This window comes from Artemia sp. Qi Xiang Cuo, chromosome 4, assembly GCF_049724085.1.
Source record: "Artemia sp. Qi Xiang Cuo chromosome 4, ASM4972408v1, whole genome shotgun sequence".
Lineage (NCBI taxonomy): Eukaryota > Metazoa > Arthropoda > Branchiopoda > Anostraca > Artemiidae > Artemia > Artemia sp. Qi Xiang Cuo.
Genome location: NC_142797.1, coordinates 13,395,418 through 13,404,433, shown reverse-complemented (window position 1 = coordinate 13,404,433; position 9,016 = coordinate 13,395,418). Strand labels below are relative to the sequence as shown.

Here is a 9,016-nt window from a genome sequence, read left to right as displayed (position 1 = left end):
ATTTATTGATACTGAAGAAGTTCAAATAAATCATTTTAAATATGATTTATTATTTGTATGGTTTTTGTATTTTTTTATTCGTATATTATTTGTATAAGCTTTTGTATGGTCTCTTGTTAAGTTAACACTAGCATATAGCCAAATAAGAAGAACACTATTTAATTTTGTCTTCAATTGTTTCATACTATTAGCTAGTAGGTCTGTACTTTCCTATAGGTTGCTATAATTACATCTTTCTCATTCCCTTTCAATATCTAAGGGTGTAACTTAGTCTAGTCCTAGGCTACTCATCATTTTTTTTTTTTTTTTTTGCTTTATTGCCAGCCTATTATGAGCCAACTGTTGATTAAGACAAAGCAAAGAATAAGGGCAGTCCCTCAAAACTAGCAAACTTACATATTGGCCTATAAGCTATATTTAGCCCATTCAGCAAAATGGGGCTATGCAGTAGGCCTAGCCTAGAAAAAAAAGTATAACCTATGTCTGCTACTACCTTTTGTAACAGAAAAACTAGCTTACTGTAGCCTACAATATTCACAGTAGAAAAAAACAAAAGAGAAAAAGCAAGAAAATAAGGATTATTTCTCCCAAAACGTGTAGTCTTAGGCTATGCTACATAGGCTGGTAAATATTTACCAAATCATATTATTGAGTAACAACTAAAGTGAATATACCATTTGATGCCTTTTTTTATGCTGATTACAAATATAATAGGCTAATCATTTCTATTGGAAATTAATTTTAGCCACCCCCCTATATATGCCAATTCAGTTTATATTTTTCTACATTAGGGGGGGGGGGGGTAAAGTTTAAACTTACCTCACATTTAAATCAGAAATAAAATTTGCCCTCACCCCCCCTAATTTAGAAATATATACCCTGAATTGGTATGTATGGGGGGGGGGGGGTAAAATTCATTTCCAATAGAAATGATAATTATATTTGTAATCAGCATAAAAAAAGGCATCAAATGGTATATTCACTTTAGTTGTTACTCAATAATATGATTTGTTAAATATTTACCCATAGGCTACCAAAGTTAACTTGTTGCATAGGCCTTGGTTTGATTTCACTAGGCTACTAGAGGTTATTTCTCATCAACAGTCATTGGTAATTTTCTTGTAGGCCCCATAATTTAGCTAAGATGAAAGTAAAAGCATCATTTGATGCCTTTATTATGCTATTTCATAATTCAATAATTACTTCTGGGGCTAATTGCACTTTGGGTAAATTTTTTGTTGTTAATATTATTGACTTTCAAATAAAGTAAACATACCACTTGGTGCCGTTTTTTATGCTCTTTCCAAATAGCCTATAATAATCATTTTTGTTGGAAATGAATTTTACCCCCACCCCTATATATACCAATTCAGGGTATATATTTCGACATTAGGGGGGGGGGGTAAATTTTTTATGTAAATGACAGGTAAGTTTAAACTCCCCCCCCCTAATGTGTGAATCTATACCCTGAATATATTGGGGGGGGGGTAAAATTCATTATCAACAAAAATGATTATTATATTTAGAAAGTATATAAAAAAAGGCATCAAGTGGTATGTTTACTTTATTCATAAGTCAATAATATGAAAAACACAAAAATTACTGCATCTTGAACCCTCAAAGGGACCCCAAAAGTATTTTATAAGAAAAATGAAAGAGCATAGAAAAAGGATGAAATGGAGTTTTGACTTTCATCCAAGCTAAATTATATGGCCAACTGCAAATTTACCATGAAATTTACCCACCTCCAACTCCCTACTGTGCAAATATATACCCTGAATTGTCAGTGGTAAAGTTTTGAATCACAAAATTCAGTGCTATTTTTGTCAACAGCATTTGAAAACCTTGAAATGGTACAAATAAACTTTCAAATGGGGATTAATCCATTTATTTAGACTGTGAAAAAAACAGGTAAAAAAGTCCAGTTATTTCAATCACCTATACAGTTACCATCTTCAGTAGAAATACTAAAACTGTAACTAGCATATTTATATACAACAAAATAAATAGCTTCCGGTCATTCACAAAATAATGAACTTCCAGATTATTCACTAGATTATTTTCAGAGAGAGTTCATTCAAAATTCTTGATGTAAATTTTCTTCTTTAATCTTGCTCAAATGTTAAACAAATTTCCAATGAAAGTGGCAAAGCCTTCTGTGTCTTCTTATTGCAAACCGAATGTTGAGTTTATGGATGTTTACTGGGTTGGTAAAAACAAAGCCATATAGCTATATAGGTGATCAAAGTATATTTGTATAGCAGGGTTTATGCACCTAATAAATGTTATACAAACAATAAAATAACTAGGGCCATTCTAATATACTCTTGATTTATATTCCCAGTATAAACAAAGCAAAAAATATTCAATAGAATCCAGTCTGAATCAAGGTGAACACATTGGTTCTGATGTGTATGTATCTGTTGAAATAACCATCCAATTTAATGATTCTAAAAAAGAATTTACAAATACTAATGTTTATTAGGCAAAAAATCTCTGCTTGTTGAGGGAATTTTAAACAAATGTATTTAGTTTTAACATATCTTTTGAAGTGTGCTGTGTGTTATGTGTTAAAAAGAAGCTTTATGGTAAATCATTAATTTTGGATTTTGTCATTAGTTTTGAGATATTATACACAAAAGATGGGAAGAACTAAATGTTCTAAGTGTGGAATTTCACATAAAAATACTGACAAGGACATAAAGTTAAAAGTTTTCCCTTCTGATGTCCAAAGGTAAGAATCTGTCTTTCTATCAGCTGTCTCTCATCCTCCTCTCTTTCTCATTTTTGACCTTTCTTTGTTACTACTTTGGGTGCTTATCTCTGAATCTGTTGCTCAATATAAGATAGACAGAAAAATAACAATTTACAGTAAAATATGAGAGGTAAGGATTAATCATCCCAAACCTTTTTCAAGGCTCTAACCAGCATTTTCCCTGTCAGGGATATCCTGATGAGGAAGATATTCAAATTTTTAAAAGTTATATAATGAGTTCTCTGGGAGATCCATCAAAAAATTTTCAATTCCTTGTACGTTTGCCAAGTTTAAAATACAACTTAAGCAGTCTAAATTTACATGATTTTTCTGCTGACCAATTAGGGGGGGGGGGAAGGCTGTCACATTATTAATGTACACACTCTGACTTAATTTGTTATGGATATGCTTCCACATTTTAGAATATACAATGAGAAGTCTTAAAAAAAAAAAAATTGTCCTATCCACAGGTTTATAACCATAATAGTATTATACTGAGTCCTAGTTTTCATTAAAAAAAACAAGTTTTTTTTTACCTGAAAGTAAGGAGCAAACATTAAAACTTAAAACAAACAGAAATTATTCCGTTTATGAAAGGGGCTGTCCCCTCCTCAACGCCTCGCTCTTTACGCTAAAGGTTTTTATTGTTTAAAAAAAAAAAATTGTGAGAAAGAGTCTAACTTTAGCATAAAGAGTAAGGCATTGAGAAGAGGACAGCCCCTTTTATATACAGAATAATTTCTGTTTGTGTTAAGTTTTAATGTTGCTTCTTACTTTCAGTTAATAAAAACTTTTTTTTTTTTTTATTTCTGACCGTTTATGAACTAATGTAGGTTTTGAGTTTGGCCTGCTGTACATGAATAATTAAAACAAAATTTACGTATTAATTTTACTTTCATTTGGTTAAATGGCTTTTTTGAAAGTTGTGTAGTTTTATTTACGAACGTTTTTATTAGTAATAAATATACATATTTTACAAATTAACTTATGCTAAAGTTTTGAATTGTGTTCTAATTCTTTAAAAATGACCTCTTAATCACAAAGGCCATTAGTTAGAATAAATAGCTCTTATGAAAGTACTAAACAATCTTTGGCTTAAAGAGTGAGGTATTGACCAGGGGGCAAACCCAATCATATACATAATAATTTCTGTTCATTTTAAATTTTTATGTTGCTCCATACTTTCAGTTGAAAAACTTTTTTTTTATTTAATTTTTTATCATTTTTTTTATAATACTGGGTAATCAGGTGCCCCCATCATAGCAATGTCTCTTCTCCCATGAAAACTTCCTCCATGGAAAGATCCTCCCACATAACCCCCACCCCACCCCTACTATAAAAAATCCCCCCTGAAAACGTCTCTATACTTCCCAATAACCAATTCTATATCTAAACATTGGGTGAAGTTCATAACTTTTAGCCCTCCCCCCGGGTACTTTGGGGGGTTAAGTCATCCTAAAAGACATAGTTATTATATTTTCGACTATGCTGAATAAAATGGCTATCTCAAAATTTTGATTGGGTGACTTTGCGGAAAAAAATAGTTTGGGAGGGGGCCTAGTTGCCCTCCATTTTTTGGGGGCCAGATTAAAAGAGTACTAGAACTTTTAATTTCTGTTTGAATGAGCCCTCCCACGATATTCTAGGACCACTGGGTCAATACGATCACCCCTGGGAAAAAAACACACATCCATGATCTTTCTTCTGGCAATTCAGTGCATAAGTTTTGATGGGTATGACTAAACTTGATGAAACTTATATGTTTGAAATCAGCATTAAAATATGATTCTTTTGAAGTATCTATTGGTATCAAAATTCTGTTTTTTAGAGTTTCAGTTACTATTGAGCCAGGTTGCTCCTTACTTACAGTTTATTACCAAAAACTGTTTGACTAATTTGAATTTAAAAAACATTCACAAAATAGGGTTTTCAAAGAAAAGTAAAGAGCTACATTCACCCAATAATGAGTAGAAATGAAGTCAAATAATTTATCAAGCTCAAAACTACCACAAATCACCATCAATAAATATATGAAACCCAAAACAAAATAGAAATTAAAATAAATAATCATATTAAACTCAAAATAAGCAGAAACTTAGATGATTAGGGCTAATTTCATCCATGCCTTCTTTAGACAATTTGCTATCCCTTAAATTTGATTTGGTGTGTCAGGAAAAGTGACTGAATGTTTTGCTCTTATGATCCAGTGCTTTGTTAATCAAAGTCATAAAAGTGTTACAAACCTCTATTTTTAATTGTATTCAGTACTTTTATAATTAAATGAAAAATAACATGTATATGATACAAGGAATGTGGCTATTTAGATGTGCAAGGCTGATAGGGCTATGTTTCTTAGGCTTAAATGTAGTGAAAAATGACTAACATGATTTTACTCCTAAACAATGGTAATTTTTTTTTTCAAAATGGATGTTCAAAATCAGACTGTCCAATTGCTGAGTTATTACCCTAGGCTCAAGATTACCAAAGGGATAAATTAGATAGTTAATTATATTTATCAATATGAAGGGGCAAGCTCAGGAAAATTAAAATCATTAAAGAAAATCCATTAAAAGCTGTAAGTGATGCTTAAAAATAAATGCTCCACTGTTCTTGCAGCTACAGGGTAACTTTAAAACACCAATTTTACCTTGTATTTCCTAGTGAGTATCTTATTTTACAAATGTAACCATGTTATACCAATTTTTTATTTTACAGTGATTTTACAACACTATTTCAGATTGTTCTTGCTCTTTGCTTAGACAGTGCTATTGTGCTGTATATGATTAGATAAATTTCATTTTATATATTATTTAGTTATTAAATATTACTAAATTGGAATTTCACCTTTCAGGTCTAATATCTGGGAAAATTTGTCTCAAAATCAAGAAGTACTAGCCATGTCACCGAAGACACGGTACATAAAAAAATGTAGGATGTGCATTGACTGCCTGAAACCAGTTTTAGAAAGTTCAGCCAGAACATGTAAGCAAGATCAAGTTGTATCAAAGCACACTAGCTCTTCTAATATGCTTGATTCTCAAAGGAATGATTAGAGATATTCTGTTTCTTCACCCATTGGAAAGTGGAAAGTGGTCCAATCTCAAGAAAGAAAAACCAAACCATGAAGTAGCAAACCCAAAAGATAAACTGTGCCCCGCATTAACAAATTGTAAAAAACAAATATTGTGCAATTATGACGGAAGTTTGCCATCAACCAGTGAAAGCTGTAATACTGCCTCCAATTTTGAACATGACCATTGTAATAGTCTGAAATCAAAAGACTATAGTGAAGATACATCAGACACAAGGATTGAGTTTGTGGATGTTGCCACATGTGGATGTAGACAGTGGAGTTCTTTGATGGAGTCATGTGTGTCAGACTTACAATTATGCCTCCAAAAATAATATCTGTATGATGCCTAGACTCCATAGAGGACATTTGCTGTTGAATAATATAAAAAAAATGAATGTCAGTCTTGCTGCCTAGGTTCTAAGTCACTCTGTTGCTAGTGCTATGCATTGTTTATATGCCACTAATATTCTGGGTAAGGAATGTCAGGGAACAATAAAATTCATAAAGAACATAGACAAACTGTTTGATTTATTCAATTCGTCTTCTCTGTTAGATAAAAAACGTTTTAGGCGACCTTTGCATCTTTCAAGAGGAATGAAAAGGTCAGAAAAGTTTTGTTTTTTAGACAATGTTTCGAAAGAACTGTCAACTTTGAAGATCTATAAGTGTACAACAAAACAAGACATTACAAACAGTGTGAAATTTTAAAAAGGGTGGCTTCTGAATATATCGTCCCTGAAGGGACTGTCTACTGAAATGAGGAGCCTGGGAATTCAAAAGCTTGCCACCAGAAGATTTCATCAAGATTGCTTGGAAAACTTCTTTGGACTTATGAGAAGAAAAGGTGGTCTAAATGACAATCCTAGCGTATGTGAGTTTGAAAACAACTATAAGCAGGCATTCTGCTGCTTTATAACAATCCAATCCAAATCAGGCGCCAACTGTGAATTTGATGATGCAGTAATTTTAAATACTATGAATGCCTTAAAAAGACTGAAAAGTAGAAGCAAAGAAAATGAATCAGTGAAGTCTCTTATGGTTACCCTGTGTCTCAAAACGACGAGTTCATTGAACAATTTTCATCATTAATTCAGCAAAATGAGCGTAGTGCCACAGTTAAACCTTGGGTTTTTACAATATCAAGTGATTTTGACAAACAAGCAGAAAAGTTTGGTCTTAAATATGTATGTGGCTGGTCTGTTAAAACATTTTTGGAGAGACATAAGTGTGATCAGTGTAAATTCAATTTTAAGAGCCATGACAACTTTGTAGGGCCAGATGATCTTTTTACATATTATAGAGCATATGACAATCCATCTGCTGGTCCTTTCCATGGTTTGACTGTTCCAACTGAGGCTTGTTTCAATTATATAAAATCCTGTGAAGATCATTTTCTGAATAGCTTGAAAATATAAGAGAAAAGATAGTGAGCTACTGTGATAGTTCTACCCTATTTTGTTCTGAAGAGGCTCGACAGCAATTCTGTAGGACTTATGTTGTTATGAGACTTCATTACCTAGTGAAGTTCACAAATAGATCTCTAATGGAGCAAAAACAACAAGAAAGAAGTGTGAACAGACAAAAGTTTAATAAAACAAAATTAATATTGCAACCTGTATAAGGCAGTTTTTTTCAATTTTTCTAGCAGTAAAGTGGAGATATTTGGAGTATAAATGTTATTGACAGTCCATTTTTTTGCTGCTTTTTGTTGTGACAAAAACTGTTTCTTGTCTTTTTTCTTGGTCTTTTGCCCTTTGCTGAGTTTTTCTTGTTACCACATTGTTTTGAAAATTATATTCTTGACTAAATTCTATCTTGCTAGTAAGAGATGACCAATATTTCTTTTGCCTTTTTTACCATCTCAAGAGCTAAATTTTCTAGCAATAACATGGGGATATTTGGAGTTTAAATGTTAACAATGGTTGGTTATCCTAAGTCTATTTTTTACTGTTTTTTGTTGTTACAAAAAACACTGTTTCTTGTCCTTTTTTGGTCTTTTGCCCTTTGCTGAATTTTTCTTGTTACCAGGTCGTGTTGAAAATTATATTCTTGGCTAAATTCTAGCTTGCTGGTAAGAGATGAGCAATATGTTTTTATCTTTTTTCCCACTTCAAAAGTTATTTTGACTGTTTTTCATTGTTAGATGTATAAGCACAAAAAAAAAAAATTATGCAGGTAAAGCAAAGAGCTCAACTTTTGAAATGTCAATATCGTCTTATGTAAGAAAAGACTCATACTCAAAAGTCATATTGCTGCTTTCAATGTTCTGATGAAAAAATATAATCTTTATCCCTGCAATTTCTCTGGCAACAAAGTGGAGTTGTTCATAATTTAAATATTGTCAATGCTTATTTATTCGAAAGTGTCTAAATGTTTGGCTGCTTCTTGTTGTAGAAAAGCCTTTGTTTTTGGTTCTTTTTCTTACTATCTTGTCATTTGTTCATTATTTTTTCCCAACCGAGGATTTTCAGAATTATTTTGTATACTAGATATATTACAACTCTGAAACTACAAAAAAAAATGGAATGTATACAAATAAAGGGGAGAAGTCAAATTTTCGAATTTGCAAAATTATCTTTGGATAAGAATAGACATTACACTTAAAAGTTTTGTTGTCGCTTTGTATGTTCTTATGAGAAAAAATATCCTGGATGTCATTTATTTCCAGCCAACAATTTTCTTGAGGTGAGTGATTATTGTGCTAAAAGCCGTTTTTTTTCATAATCCTAGTCACTAAAAGTTTCCTTGGTTGTTGCTGTCGCTTCTGGCTTCTAAAGGAAATACTTAAAATATTAGAGTCAGCAATATAGACCTTCAAGCCTGTAAGTCCAATTTCAAGAAAGTAAGTTAATGTATTTTAAAGATTATCAAAAATGTGAACAGTTTTTTTTTCTACTTCGTTAGGAATTCCTAGGATATATATTCTCCATTATATCTGTTAGAAGTAGTTAACTGTTTCAATTCTGAAAGAACAAAATAATTCAATGAACAGACCCTTGAAAACACATTCTATTAAAATAAGTCCCTTTATTTTATTATCAAGGACTTTGAGATGGTTCTGATACGCAAAAAAATTTAGCGGATATGTTTGATGCACATATTACTGTTTTAATTACATTAGTAAATGATAAAGAAATATAAAGTTGTATTATTTTTCAATGGTCTTTTTCTTATACTACTTGACTGTC

The 9,016-nt window shown here is 31.7% G+C and overlaps 1 long non-coding RNA gene across 1 annotated transcript; it reads left to right on the top strand.

The window, feature by feature from the left end:
• Positions 1 to 2,305: 2,305 nt before the first annotated feature.
• Positions 2,306 to 5,892, top strand: LOC148952789 (uncharacterized). Its single transcript, XR_016141611.1, has 2 exons — positions 2,306 to 2,734; positions 5,607 to 5,892. It is a non-coding gene; the product is annotated as an uncharacterized LOC148952789 (long non-coding RNA).
• Positions 5,893 to 9,016: the final 3,124 nt, after the last annotated feature.